Source organism: Lissotriton helveticus, chromosome 11 (genome assembly GCF_964261635.1).
Source record: "Lissotriton helveticus chromosome 11, aLisHel1.1, whole genome shotgun sequence".
Classification (NCBI taxonomy): domain Eukaryota; kingdom Metazoa; phylum Chordata; class Amphibia; order Caudata; family Salamandridae; genus Lissotriton; species Lissotriton helveticus.
Genome location: NC_136072.1, coordinates 204,408,203 through 204,425,086, shown reverse-complemented (window position 1 = coordinate 204,425,086; position 16,884 = coordinate 204,408,203).

The following is a 16,884-nucleotide window of genomic DNA, read 5'->3' as shown; positions in this document are numbered from 1 at the left end:
GAAAATCACTTTAAACATGCTAATTTTAGCTCTAAAACTGATGATCTACCTACAAATGTGAACTGACGTTCAAAAATAAAACATTTGAAAACGGACCATTTTTCACCTTTCTGAAGCATGACGTAATGGGGGGGGTGTTATCTCTTTTGTCAAAAATCAGCCGTTTTTGTTTGAACATTAAATGCCTCCAAATGGTACTTAATTCACTTCCCGGGGTGAAGAAACACTTTCTGAGACCCCAGAGTGAGTAAATTGGCCATTTTCATGCACTTTTAACCATTCCACAAATGTTGTGTTTAGGGCCCCCTGGAAGCATGAAAATCACTTTAAACATGCTAATTTTAGCTCTAAAACTGATGATCCACCTACAAATGTGAACTGACGTTCAAAAATAACACATTTGAAAACGGACCATTTTTCACCTTTCTGAAGCATGACGTAATGAGGGGGTGTTATCTCTTTTGTCAAAAATCAGCTGTTTTTGCATGAACATTAAATGCCTCCAAATGGTTTTTAATTCACTTCCCGGGCCCCTGGAAGCATGAAAATCACTTTAAACATGCTAATTTTAGCTCTAAAACTGATGATCTACCTACAAATGTGAACTGACGTTCAAAAATAAAACATTTGAAAACGGACCATTTTTCACCTTTCTGAAGCATGACGTAATGGGGGGGTGTTATCTCTTTTGTCAAAAATCAGCTGTTTTTGCATGAACATTAAATGCCTCCAAATGGTTTTTAATTCACTTCCCGGGCCCCTGGAAGCATGAAAATCACTTTAAACATGCTAATTTTAGCTCTAAAATTGATGATCCACCTACAAATGTGAACTGACGTTCAAAAATAAAACATTTGAAAACGGACCATTTTTCAACTTTCTGAAGCATGACGTAATGGGGGTGTTATCTCTTTTGTAAAAAATCAGCTGTTTTTGCATGAACATTAAATGCCTCCAAATGGTTTTTAATTCACTTCCCGGGCCACTGGAAGCATGAAAATCACATTAAACATGCTAATTTTAGCTCTAAAACTGATGATCCACCTACAAATGTGAACTGACGTTCAAAAATAAAACATTTGAAAACAGACCATTTTTCACCTTTCTGAAGCATGACGTAATGGGGGGTGTTATCTCTTTTGTAAAAAATCAGCTGTTTTTGCATGAACATTAAATGCCTCCAAATGGTATTTAATTCACTTCCCTGGGTGAAGAAACACTTTTTGAGACCATAGAGTGAGTAAATTGGCCATTTTCATGCACTATTAACCATTCCACAAATGTTGTCTTTAGGGCCCCTGGAAGCATGAAAATCACTTTAAACATGCTAATTTTAGCTCTAAAACTGATGATCTACCTACAAATGTGAACTGATGTTCAAAAATAAAACATTTGAAAACGGACCATTTTTCACCTTTCTGAAGCATGACGTAATGGGGGGGTGTTATCTCTTTTGTCAAAAATCAGCTGTTTTTGCATGAACCTTTAATGCCTCCAAATGGTTCTTAATTCACTTCCCGGGCCCCTGGAAGCATGAAAATCACTTTAAACATGCTCATTTTAGCTCTTAAACTGATGATCTACCTACAAATGTGAACTGACGTTCAAAAATAAAACATTTGAAAACGGACCATTTTTCACCTTTCTGAAGCATGACATAATGGGGGGGTGTAATCTCTTTTGTCAAAAATCAGCCGTCTTTGCTTGAACATTAAATGCCTCCAAATGGTATTTAATTCACTTCCCGGGGTGAATAAATGCTTTTTGAGACCTCAGAGTGAGTAAATTGGCCATTTTCATGCACTTTTAACCATTCCGAAAATGTTGTGTTTAGGGCCCCTGGAAGCATGAAAATCACTTTAAACATGCTAATTTTAGCTCTAAAACTGATGATCCACCTACAAATGTGAACTGAAGTTCAAAAATAAAACATTTGAAAACGGACCATTTTTCACCTTTCTGAAGCATGACGTAATGGGGGGGTGTTATCTCTTTTGTCAAAAATCAGCTGTTTTTGCATGAACATTAAATGCCTCCAAATGGTTTTTAATTCACTTCCCGGGCCCTTGGAAGCATGAAAATCACTTTAAACATGCTAATTTTAGCTCTAAAACTGATGATCCACCTACAAATGTGAACTGACGTTCAAAAATAAAACATTTGAAAACGGACCATTTTTCACCTTTCTGAAGCATGACGTAATGGGGGGGTGTTATCTCTTTTGTCAAAAATCAGCTGTTTTTGCATGAACATTAAATGCCTCCAAATGGTTTTTAATTCACTTCCCGGGCCCCTGGAAGCATGAAAATCACTTTAAACATGCTAATTTTAGCTCTAAAACTGATGATCTACCTACAAATGTGAACTGACGTTCAAAAATAAAACATTTGAAAACGGACCATTTTTCAACTTTCTGAAGCATGACGTAATGGGGGGTGTTATCTCTTTTGTAAAAAAATCAGCTGTTTTTGCATGAACATTAAATGCCTCCAAATGGTTTTTAATTCACTTCCCGGGCCACTGGAAGCATTAAAATCACATTAAACATGCTAATTTTAGCTCTAAAACTGATGATCCACCTACAAATGTGAACTGACGTTCAAAAATAAAACATTTGAAAACGGACCATTTTTCACCTTTCTGAAGCATGACGTAATGGGGGGGTGTTATCTCTTTTGTAAAAAATCAGCTGTTTTTGCATGAACATTAAATGCCTCCAAATGGTATTTAATTCACTTCCCTGGGTGAAGAAACACTTTTTGAGACCATAGAGTGAGTACATTGGCCATTTTCATGCACTATTAACCATTCCACAAATGTTGTCTTTAGGGCCCCTGGAAGCATGAAAATCACTTTAAACATGCTAATTTTAGCTCTAAAACTGATGATCCACCTACAAATGTGAACTGACGTTCAAAAATAAAACATTTGAAAACGGACCATTTTTCACCTTTCTGAAGCATGACATAATGAGGGGGTGTTATCTCTTTTGTCAAAAATCAGCTGTTTTTGCATGAACATTAAATGCCTCCGAATGGTTCTTAATTCACTTCCCGGGCCCCTGGAAGCATGAAAATCACTTTAAACATGCTCATTTTAGCTCTTAAACTGATGATCTACCTACAAATGTGAACTGACGTTCAAAAATAAAACATTTGAAAACGGACCATTTTTCACCTTTCTGAAGCATGACATAATGGGGGGGTGTTATCTCTTTTGTCAAAAATCAGCCGTCTTTGCTTGAACATTAAATGCCTCCAAATGGTATTTAATTCACTTCCCGGGGTGAAGAAATGCTTTTTGAGACCTCAGAGTGAGTAAATTGGCCATTTTCATGCACTTTTAACCATTCCGAAAATGTTGTGTTTAGGGCCCCTGGAAGCATGAAAATCACTTTAAACATGCTAATTTTAGCTCTAAAACTGATGATCCACCTACAAATGTGAACTGAAGTTCAAAAATAAAACATTTGAAAACGGACCATTTTTCACCTTTCTGAAGCATGACGTAATGGGGGGTGTTATCTCTTTTGTCAAAAATCAGCTGTTTTTGCATGAACATTAAATGCCTCCAAATGGTTTTTAATTCACTTCCCGGGCCCTTGGAAGCATGAAAATCACTTTAAACATGCTAATTTTAGCTCTAAAACTGATGATCCACCTACAAATGTGAACTGACGTTCAAAAATAAAACATTTGAAAACGGACCATTTTTCACCTTTCTGAAGCATGACGTAATGGGGGGGTGTTATCTCTTTTGTCAAAAATCAGCTGTTTTTGCATGAACTGTTTTTAATTCACTTCCCGGGCCCCTGGAAGCATGAAAATCACTTTAAACATGCTAATTTTAGCTCTAAAACGGATGATCTACCTACAAATGTGAACTGACGTTCAAAAATAAAACATTTGAAAACGGACCATTTTTCTCCTTTCTGAAGCATGACGTAATGGGGGGGTGTTATCTCTTTTGTCAAAAATCAGCTGTTTTTGCATGAACATTAAATGCCTCCAAATGGTTTTTAATTCACTTCCCGGGCCCCTGGAAGCATGAAAATCACTTTAAACATGCTAATTTTAGCTCTAAAGCTGATGATCCACCTACAAATGTGAATTGAAGTTCAAAAATAAAACATTTGAAAACGGACCATTTTTCACCTTTCTGAAGCATGACGTAATGGGGGGTGTTATCTCTTTTGTCAAAAATCAGCTGTTTTTGCATGAACATTAAATGCCTCCAAATGGTTTTTAATTCACTACCCGGGCCCCTGGAAGCATGAAAATCAAATTAAACATGCTAATTTTAGCTCTAAAACTGATGATCCACCTACAAATGTGAACTGACGTTCAAAAATAAAACATTTGAAAACGGACCATTTTTCACCTTTCTGAAGCATGACGTAATGGGGGGTGTTATCTCTTTTCTCAAAAATCAGCCGTTTTTGTTTGAACATTAAATGCCTCCAAATGGTACTTAATTCACTTCCCGGGGTGAAGAAACACTTTCTGAGACCCCAGAGTGAGTAAATTGGCCATTTTCATGCACTTTTAACCATTCCACAAATGTTGTGTTTAGGGCCCCTGGAAGCATGAAAATCACTTTAAACATGCTAATTTTAGCTCTAAAACTGATGATCCACCTACAAATGTGAACTGACGTTCAAAAATAAAACATTTGAAAACGGACCATTTTTCACCTTTCTGAAGCATGACATAATGAGGGGGTGTTATCTCTTTTGTCAAAAATCAGCTGTTTTTGCATGAACATTAAATGCCTCCAAATGGTTTTTAATTCACTTCCCGGGCCCCTGGAAGCATGAAAATCACTTTAAACATGCTAATTTTAGCTCTAAAACTGATGATCTACCTACAAATGTGAACTGATGTTCAAAAATAAAACATTTGAAAACGGACCATTTTTCACCTTTCTGAAGCATGACGTAATGGGGGGGTGTTATCTCTTTTGTCAAAAATCAGCTGTTTTTGCATGAACCTTTAATGCCTCCAAATGGTTCTTAATTCACTTCCCGGGCCCCTGGAAGCATGAAAATCACTTTAAACATGCTCATTTTAGCTCTTAAACTGATGATCTACCTACAAATGTGAACTGACGTTCAAAAATAAAACATTTGAAAACGGACCATTTTTCACCTTTCTGAAGCATGACATAATGGGGGGGTGTAATCTCTTTTGTCAAAAATCAGCCGTCTTTGCTTGAACATTAAATGCCTCCAAATGGTATTTAATTCACTTCCCGGGGTGAATAAATGCTTTTTGAGACCTCAGAGTGAGTAAATTGGCCATTTTCATGCACTTTTAACCATTCCGAAAATGTTGTGTTTAGGGCCCCTGGAAGCATGAAAATCACTTTAAACATGCTAATTTTAGCTCTAAAACTGATGATCCACCTACAAATGTGAACTGACGTTCAAAAATAAAACATTTGAAAACGGACCATTTTTCACCTTTCTGAAGCATGACGTAATGGGGGGGTGTTATCTCTTTTGTCAAAAATCAGCTGTTTTTGCATGAACATTAAATGCCTCCAAATGGTTTTTAATTCACTTCCCGGGCCCCTGGAAGCATGAAAATCACTTTAAACATGCTAATTTTAGCTCTAAAACTGATGATCCACCTACAAATGTGAACTGACGTTCAAAAATAAAACATTTGAAAACGGACCATTTTTCAACTTTCTGAAGCATGACGTAATGGGGGTGTTATCTCTTTTGTAAAAAAATCAGCTGTTTTTGCATGAACATTAAATGCCTCCAAATGGTTTTTAATTCACTTCCCGGGCCACTGGAAGCATTAAAATCACATTAAACATGCTAATTTTAGCTCTAAAACTGATGATCCACCTACAAATGTGAACTGACGTTCAAAAATAAAACATTTGAAAACGGACCATTTTTCACCTTTCTGAAGCATGACGTAATGGGGGGTGTTATCTCTTTTGTAAAAAATCAGCTGTTTTTGCATGAACATTAAATGCCTCCAAATGGTATTTAATTCACTTCCCTGGGTGAAGAAACACTTTTTGAGACCATAGAGTGAGTAAATTGGCCATTTTCATGCACTATTAACCATTCCACAAATGTTGTCTTTAGGGCCCCTGGAAGCATGAAAATCACTTTAAACATGCTAATTTTAGCTCTAAAACTGATGATCCACCTACAAATGTGAACTGACGTTCAAAAATAAAACATTTGAAAACTGACCATTTTTCACCTTTCTGAAGCATGACATAATGAGGGGGTGTTATCTCTTTTGTCAAAAATCAGCTGTTTTTGCATGAACATTAAATGCCTCCAAATGGTTTTTAATTCACTTCCCGGGCCCCTGGAAGCATGAAAATCACTTTAAACATGCTAATTTTAGCTCTAAAACTGATGATCTACCTACAAATGTGAACTGATGTTCAAAAATAAAACATTTGAAAACGGACCATTTTTCACCTTTCTGAAGCATGACGTAATGGGGGGGTGTTATCTCTTTTGTCAAAAATCAGCTGTTTTTGCATGAACCTTTAATGCCTCCAAATGGTTCTTAATTCACTTCCCGGGCGCCTGGAAGCATGAAAATCACTTTAAACATGCTCATTTTAGCTCTTAAACTGATGATCTACCTACAAATGTGAACTGACGTTCAAAAATAAAACATTTGAAAACGGACCATTTTTCACCTTTCTGAAGCATGACATAATGGGGGGGTGTAATCTCTTTTGTCAAAAATCAGCCGTCTTTGCTTGAACATTAAATGCCTCCAAATGGTATTTAATTCACTTCCCGGGGTGAATAAATGCTTTTTGAGACCTCAGAGTGAGTAAATTGGCCATTTTCATGCACTTTTAACCATTCCGAAAATGTTGTGTTTAGGGCCCCTGGAAGCATGAAAATCACTTTAAACATGCTAATTTTAGCTCTAAAACTGATGATCCACCTACAAATGTGAACTGAAGTTCAAAAATAAAACATTTGAAAACGGACCATTTTTCACCTTTCTGAAGCATGACGTAATGGGGGGGTGTTATCTCTTTTGTCAAAAATCAGCTGTTTTTGCATGAACATTAAATGCCTCCAAATGGTTTTTAATTCACTTCCTGGGCCCTTGGAAGCATGAAAATCACTTTAAACATGCTAATTTTAGCTCTAAAACTGATGATCCACCTACAAATGTGAACTGACGTTCAAAAATAAAACATTTGAAAATGGACCATTTTTCACCTTTCTGAAGCATGACGTAATGGGGGGGTGTTATCTCTTTTGTCAAAAATCAGCTGTTTTTGCATGAACATTAAATGCCTCCAAATGGTTTTTAATTCACTTCCCGGGCCCCTGGAAGCATGAAAATCACTTTAAACATGCTAATTTTAGCTCTAAAACTGATGATCTACCTACAAATGTGAACTGACGTTCAAAAATAAAACATTTGAAAACGGACCATTTTTCAACTTTCTGAAGCATGACGTAATGGGGGGTGTTATCTCTTTTGTAAAAAAATCAGCTGTTTTTGCATGAACATTAAATGCCTCCAAATGGTTTTTAATTCACTTCCCGGGCCACTGGAAGCATTAAAATCACATTAAACATGCTAATTTTAGCTCTAAAACTGATGATCCACCTACAAATGTGAACTGACGTTCAAAAATAAAACATTTGAAAACGGACCATTTTTCACCTTTCTGAAGCATGACGTAATGGGGGGGGGTGTTATCTCTTTTGTAAAAAATCAGCTGTTTTTGCATGAACATTAAATGCCTCCAAATGGTATTTAATTCACTTCCCTGGGTGAAGAAACACTTTTTGAGACCATAGAGTGAGTACATTGGCCATTTTCATGCACTATTAACCATTCCACAAATGTTGTCTTTAGGGCCCCTGGAAGCATGAAAATCACTTTAAACATGCTAATTTTAGCTCTAAAACTGATGATCCACCTACAAATGTGAACTGACGTTCAAAAATAAAACATTTGAAAACGGACCATTTTTCACCTTTCAGAAGCATGACATAATGAGGGGGTGTTATCTCTTTTGTCAAAAATCAGCTGTTTTTGCATGAACATTAAATGCCTCCGAATGGTTCTTAATTCACTTCCCGGGCCCCTGGAAGCATGAAAATCACTTTAAACATGCTCATTTTAGCTCTTAAACTGATGATCTACCTACAAATGTGAACTGACGTTCAAAAATAAAACATTTGAAAACGGACCATTTTTCACCTTTCTGAAGCATGACATAATGGGGGGGTGTTATCTCTTTTGTCAAAAATCAGCCGTCTTTGCTTGAACATTAAATGCCTCCAAATGGTATTTAATTCACTTCCCGGGGTGAAGAAATGCTTTTTGAGACCTCAGAGTGAGTAAATTGGCCATTTTCATGCACTTTTAACCATTCCGAAAATGTTGTGTTTAGGGCCCCTGGAAGCATGAAAATCACTTTAAACATGCTAATTTTAGCTCTAAAACTGATGATCCACCTACAAATGTGAACTGAAGTTCAAAAATAAAACATTTGAAAACGGACCATTTTTCACCTTTCTGAAGCATGACGTAATGGGGGGTGTTATCTCTTTTGTCAAAAATCAGCTGTTTTTGCATGAACATTAAATGCCTCCAAATGGTTTTTAATTCACTTCCCGGGCCCTTGGAAGCATGAAAATCACTTTAAACATCCTAATTTTAGCTCTAAAACTGATGATCCACCTACAAATGTGAACTGACGTTCAAAAATAAAACATTTGAAAACGGACCATTTTTCACCTTTCTGAAGCATGACGTAATGGGGGGGTGTTATCTCTTTTGTCAAAAATCAGCTGTTTTTGCATGAACATTAAATGCCTCCAAATGGTTTTTAATTCACTTCCCGGGCCCCTGGAAGCATGAAAATCACTTTAAACATGCTAATTTTAGCTCTAAAACTGATGATCTACCTACAAATGTGAACTGACGTTCAAAAATAAAACATTTGAAAACGGACCATTTTTCACCTTTCTGAAGCATGACGTAATGGGGGGGTGTTATCTCTTTTGTCAAAAATCAGCTGTTTTTGCATGAACATTAAATGCCTCCAAATGGTTTTTAATTCACTTCCCGGGCCCCTGGAAGCATGAAAATCACTTTAAACATGCTAATTTTAGCTCTAAAGCTGATGATCCACCTACAAATGTGAATTGAAGTTCAAAAATAAAACATTTGAAAACGGACCATTTTTCACCTTTCTGAAGCATGACGTAATGGGGGGTGTTATCTCTTTTGTCAAAAATCAGCTGTTTTTGCATGAACATTAAATGCCTCCAAATGGTTTTTAATTCACTACCCGGGCCCCTGGAAGCATGAAAATCAAATTAAACATGCTAATTTTAGCTCTAAAACTGATGATCCACCTACAAATGTGAACTGACGTTCAAAAATAAAACATTTGAAAACGGACCATTTTTCACCTTTCTGAAGCATGACGTAATGGGGGGGGGTGTTATCTCTTTTGTCAAAAATCAGCCGTTTTTGTTTGAACATTAAATGCCTCCAAATGGTACTTAATTCACTTCCCGGGGTGAAGAAACACTTTCTGAGACCCCAGAGTGAGTAAATTGGCCATTTTCATGCACTTTTAACCATTCCACAAATGTTGTGTTTAGGGCCCCCTGGAAGCATGAAAATCACTTTAAACATGCTAATTTTAGCTCTAAAACTGATGATCCACCTACAAATGTGAACTGACGTTCAAAAATAACACATTTGAAAACGGACCATTTTTCACCTTTCTGAAGCATGACGTAATGAGGGGGTGTTATCTCTTTTGTCAAAAATCAGCTGTTTTTGCATGAACATTAAATGCCTCCAAATGGTTTTTAATTCACTTCCCGGGCCCCTGGAAGCATGAAAATCACTTTAAACATGCTAATTTTAGCTCTAAAACTGATGATCTACCTACAAATGTGAACTGACGTTCAAAAATAAAACATTTGAAAACGGACCATTTTTCACCTTTCTGAAGCATGACGTAATGGGGGGGTGTTATCTCTTTTGTCAAAAATCAGCTGTTTTTGCATGAACATTAAATGCCTCCAAATGGTTTTTAATTCACTTCCCGGGCCCCTGGAAGCATGAAAATCACTTTAAACATGCTAATTTTAGCTCTAAAACTGATGATCCACCTACAAATGTGAACTGACGTTCAAAAATAAAACATTTGAAAACGGACCATTTTTCAACTTTCTGAAGCATGACGTAATGGGGGTGTTATCTCTTTTGTAAAAAAATCAGCTGTTTTTGCATGAACATTAAATGCCTCCAAATGGTTTTTAATTCACTTCCCGGGCCACTGGAAGCATTAAAATCACATTAAACATGCTAATTTTAGCTCTAAAACTGATGATCCACCTACAAATGTGAACTGACGTTCAAAAATAAAACATTTGAAAACGGACCATTTTTCACCTTTCTGAAGCATGACGTAATGGGGGGTGTTATCTCTTTTGTAAAAAATCAGCTGTTTTTGCATGAACATTAAATGCCTCCAAATGGTATTTAATTCACTTCCCTGGGTGAAGAAACACTTTTTGAGACCATAGAGTGAGTAAATTGGCCATTTTCATGCACTATTAACCATTCCACAAATGTTGTCTTTAGGGCCCCTGGAAGCATGAAAATCACTTTAAACATGCTAATTTTAGCTCTAAAACTGATGATCCACCTACAAATGTGAACTGACGTTCAAAAATAAAACATTTGAAAACGGACCATTTTTCACCTTTCTGAAGCATGACATAATGAGGGGGTGTTATCTCTTTTGTCAAAAATCAGCTGTTTTTGCATGAACATTAAATGCCTCCAAATGGTTCTTAATTCACTTCCCGGGCCCCTGGAAGCATGAAAATCACTTTAAACATGCTCATTTTAGCTCTTAAACTGATGATCTACCTACAAATGTGAACTGACGTTCAAAAATAAAACATTTGAAAACGGACCATTTTTCACCTTTCTGAAGCATGACATAATGGGGGGGTGTTATCTCTTTTGTCAAAAATCAGCCGTCTTTGCTTGAACATTAAATGCCTCCAAATGGTATTTAATTCACTTCCCGGGGTGAAGAAATGCTTTTTGAGACCTCAGAGTGAGTAAATTGGCCATTTTCATGCACTTTTAACCATTCCGAAAATGTTGTGTTTAGGGCCCCTGGAAGCATGAAAATCACTTTAAACATGCTAATTTTAGCTCTAAAACTGATGATCCACCTACAAATGTGAACTGAAGTTCAAAAATAAAACATTTGAAAACGGACCATTTTTCACCTTTCTGAAGCATGACGTAATGGGGGGTGTTATCTCTTTTGTCAAAAATCAGCTGTTTTTGCATGAACATTAAATGCCTCCAAATGGTTTTTAATTCACTTCCCGGGCCCTTGGAAGCATGAAAATCACTTTAAACATGCTAATTTTAGCTCTAAAACTGATGATCCACCTACAAATGTGAACTGACGTTCAAAAATAAAACATTTGAAAACGGACCATTTTTCACCTTTCTGAAGCATGACGTAATGGGGGGGTGTTATCTCTTTTGTCAAAAATCAGCTGTTTTTGCATGAACATTAAATGCCTCCAAATGGTTTTTAATTCACTTCCCGGGCCCCTGGAAGCATGAAAATCACTTTAAACATGCTAATTTTAGCTCTAAAACTGATGATCTACCTACAAATGTGAACTGACGTTCAAAAATAAAACATTTGAAAACGGACCATTTTTCACCTTTCTGAAGCATGACGTAATGGGGGGTGTTATCTCTTTTGTCAAAAATCAGCTGTTTTTGCATGAACATTAAATGCCTCCAAATGGTTTTTAATTCACTTCCCGGGCCCCTGGAAGCATGAAAATCACTTTAAACATGCTAATTTTAGCTCTAAAGCTGATGATCCACCTACAAATGTGAATTGAAGTTCAAAAATAAAACATTTGAAAACGGACCATTTTTCACCTTTCTGAAGCATGACGTAATGGGGGGTGTTATCTCTTTTGTCAAAAATCAGCTGTTTTTGCATGAACATTAAATGCCTCCAAATGGTTTTTAATTCACTACCCGGGCCCCTGGAAGCATGAAAATCAAATTAAACATGCTAATTTTAGCTCTAAAACTGATGATCCACCTACAAATGTGAACTGACGTTCAACAATAAAACATTTGAAAACGGACCATTTTTCACCTTTCTGAAGCATGACGTAATGGGGGGGGGTGTTATCTCTTTTGTCAAAAATCAGCCGTTTTTGTTTGAACATTAAATGCCTCCAAATGGTACTTAATTCACTTCCCGGGGTGAAGAAACACTTTCTGAGACCCCAGAGTGAGTAAATTGGCCATTTTCATGCACTTTTAACCATTCCACAAATGTTGTGTTTAGGGCCCCCTGGAAGCATGAAAATCACTTTAAACATGCTAATTTTAGCTCTAAAACTGATGATCTACCTACAAATGTGAACTGACGTTCAAAAATAAAACATTTGAAAACGGACCATTTTTCACCTTTCTGAAGCATGACGTAATGGGGGGGTGTTATCTCTTTTGTCAAAAATCAGCTGTTTTTGCATGAACATTAAATGCCTCCAAATGGTTTTTAATTCACTTCCCGGGCCCCTGGAAGCATGAAAATCACTTTAAACATGCTAATTTTAGCTCTAAAACTGATGATCCACCTACAAATGTGAACTGACGTTCAAAAATAAAACATTTGAAAACGGACCATTTTTCAACTTTCTGAAGCATGACGTAATGGGGGTGTTATCTCTTTTGTAAAAAAATCAGCTGTTTTTGCATGAACATTAAATGCCTCCAAATGGTTTTTAATTCACTTCCCGGGCCACTGGAAGCATTAAAATCACATTAAACATGCTAATTTTAGCTCTAAAACTGATGATCCACCTACAAATGTGAACTGACGTTCAAAAATAAAACATTTGAAAACGGACCATTTTTCACCTTTCTGAAGCATGACGTAATGGGGGGTGTTATCTCTTTTGTAAAAAATCAGCTGTTTTTGCATGAACATTAAATGCCTCCAAATGGTATTTAATTCACTTCCCTGGGTGAAGAAACACTTTTTGAGACCATAGAGTGAGTAAATTGGCCATTTCATGCACTATTAACCATTCCACAAATGTTGTCTTTAGGGCCCCTGGAAGCATGAAAATCACTTTAAACATGCTAATTTTAGCTCTAAAACTGATGATCCACCTACAAATGTGAACTGACGTTCAAAAATAAAACATTTGAAAACTGACCATTTTTCACCTTTCTGAAGCATGACATAATGAGGGGGTGTTATCTCTTTTGTCAAAAATCAGCTGTTTTTGCATGAACATTAAATGCCTCCAAATGGTTTTTAATTCACTTCCCGGGCCCCTGGAAGCATGAAAATCACTTTAAACATGCTAATTTTAGCTCTAAAACTGATGATCTACCTACAAATGTGAACTGATGTTCAAAAATAAAACATTTGAAAACGGACCATTTTTCACCTTTCTGAAGCATGACGTAATGGGGGGGTGTTATCTCTTTTGTCAAAAATCAGCTGTTTTTGCATGAACCTTTAATGCCTCCAAATGGTTCTTAATTCACTTCCCGGGCGCCTGGAAGCATGAAAATCACTTTAAACATGCTCATTTTAGCTCTTAAACTGATGATCTACCTACAAATGTGAACTGACGTTCAAAAATAAAACATTTGAAAACGGACCATTTTTCACCTTTCTGAAGCATGACATAATGGGGGGGTGTTATCTCTTTTGTAAAAAATCAGCTGTTTTTGCATGAACATTAAATGCCTCCAAATGGTTTTTAATTCACTTCCCGGGCCCCTGGAAGCATGAAAATCACTTTAAACATGCTAATTTTAGCTCTAAAACTGATGATCTACCTACAAATGTGAACTGACGTTCAAAAATAAAACATTTGAAAACGGACCATTTTTCACCTTTCTGAAGCATGACATAATGGGGGGGTGTTATCTCTATTGTCAAAAATCAGCCGTCATTGCTTGAACATTAAATGCCTCCAAATGGTATTTAATTCACTTCCCGGGGTGAAGAAATGCTTTTTGAGACCTCAGAGTGAGTAAATTGGCCTTTTCATGCACTTTTAACCATTCCAAAAATGTTGTGTTTAGGGCCCCTGGAAGCATGAAAATCACTTTAAACATGCTAATTTTAGCTCTAAAACTGATGATCTACCTACAAATGTGAACTGACGTTCAAAAATAAAACATTTGAAAACGGACCATTTTTCACCTTTCTGAAGCATGACGTAATGGGGGGGTGTTATCTCTATTGTCAAAAATCAGCCGTCATTGCTTGAACATTAAATGCCTCCAAATGGTATTTAATTCACTTCCCGGGGTGAAGAAATGCTTTTTGAGACCTCAGAGTGAGTAAATTGGCCATTTTCATGCACTTTTAACCATTCCAAAAATGTTGTGTTTAGGGCCCCTGGAAGCATGAAAATCACTTTAAACATGCTAATTTTAGCTCTAAAACTGATAATCCACCTACAAATGTGAACTGACGTTCAAAAATAAAACATTTGAAAACGGACCATTTTTCACCTTTCTGAAGCATGACGTAATGGGGGGGTGTTATCTCTTTTGTCAAAAATCAGCCGTTTTTGTTTGAACATTAAATGCCTCCAAATGGTACTTAATTCACTTCCCGGGGTGAAGAAACACTTTCTGAGACCCCAGAGTGAGTAAATTGGCCATTTTCATGCACTTTTAACCATTCCACAAATGTTGTGTTTAGGGCCCCCTGGAAGCATGAAAATCACTTTAAACATGCTAATTTTAGCTCTAAAACTGATGATCCACCTACAAATGTGAACTGACGTTCAAAAATAACACATTTGAAAACGGACCATTTTTCACCTTTCTGAAGCATGACGTAATGAGGGGGTGTTATCTCTTTTGTCAAAAATCAGCCGTTTTTGCATGAACATTAAATGCCTCCAAATGGTTTTTAATTCACTTCTCGGGCCCCTGGAAGCATGAAAATCACTTTAAACATGCTAATTTTAGCTCTAAAACTGATGATCTACCTACAAATGTGAACTGACGTTCAAAAATAAAACATTTGAAAACGGACCATTTTTCACCTTTCTGAAGCATGACGTAATGGGGGGTGTTATCTCTTTTGTCAAAAATCAGCTGTTTTTGCATGAACATTAAATGCCCCCAAATGGTTTTCAATTCACTTCCCGGGTCCCTGGAAGCATGAAAATCACTTTAAACATGCTAATTTTAGCTCTAAAACTGATGATCTACCTACAAATGTGAACTGACGTTCAAAAATAAAACATTTGAAAACAGACCATTTTTCACCTTTCTGAAGCATGACGTAATGGGGGGGGTGTTATCTCTTTTGTAAAAAATCAGCTGTTTTTGCATGAACATTAAATGCCTCCAAATGGTTTTTAATTCACTTCCCGGGCCCCTGAAAGCATGAAAATCACTTTAAACATGCTAATTTTAGCTCTAAAACTGATGATCCACCTACAAATGTGAACTGACATTCAAAAATAAAACATTTGAAAACGGACCATTTTTCACCTTTCTGAAGCATGACGTAATGGGGGGTGTTATCTCTTTTGTCAAAAATCAGCCGTTTTTGTTTGAACATTAAATGCCTCCAAATGGTACTTAATTCACTTCCCGGGGTGAAGAAACACTTTCTGAGACCCCAGAGTGAGTAAATTGGCCATTTTCATGCACTTTTAACCATTCCACAAATGTTGTGTTTAGGGCCCCCTGGAAGCATGAAAATCACTTTAAACATGCTAATTTTAGCTCTAAAACTGATGATCCACCTACAAATGTGAACTGACGTTCAAAAATAAAACATTTGAAAACGGACCATTTTTCAACTTTCTGAAGCATGACGTAATGGGGGGGTGTTATCTCTTTCGTCAAAAATCAGCTGTTTTTGCATGAACATTAAATGCCTCTAAATGGTTTTTAATTCACTTCCCGGGCCCCTGGAAGCATGAAAATCACTTTAAACATGCTAATTTTAGCTCTAAAACTGATGATCTACCTACAAATGTGAACTGACGTTCAAAAATAAAACATTTGAAAACTGACCATTTTTCACCTTTCTGAAGCATGACATAATGGGGAGGTGTTATCTCTTTTGTCAAAAATCAGCCGTCTTTGCTTGAACATTAAATGCCTCCAAATGGTATTTAATTCACTTCCCGGGGTGAAGAAATGCTTTTTGAGACCTCAGAGTGAGTAAATTGGCCATTTTCATGCACTTTTAACCATTCCAAAAATGTTGTGTTTAGGGCCCCTGGAAGCATGAAAATCTCTTTAAACATGCTAATTTTAGCTCTAAAACTGATGATCCACCTACAAAAGTGAACTGAAGTTCAAAAATAAAACATTTGAAAACGGACCATTTTTCACCTTTCTGAAGCATGACGTAATGGGGGAGTGTTATCTCTTTTGTCAAAAATCTGCTGTTTTTGCATGAACATTAAATGCCTCCAAATGGTTTTTAATTCACTTCCTGGGCCCTTGGAAGCATGAAAATCACTTTAAACATGCTAATTTTAGCTCTAAAACTGATGATCTACCTACAAATGTGAACTGACGTTCAAAAATAAAACATTTGAAAACGGACCATTTTTCACCTTTCTGAAGCATGACGTAATGGGGGGGGTGTTATCTCTTTTGTCAAAAATCAGCCGTTTTTGTTTGAACATTAAATGCCTCCAAATGGTACTTAATTCACTTCCCGGGGTGAAGAAACACTTTCTGAGACCCCAGAGTGAGTAAATTGGCCATTTTCATGCACTTTTAACCATTCCACAAATGTTGTGTTTAGGGCCCCCTGGAAGCATGAAAATCACTT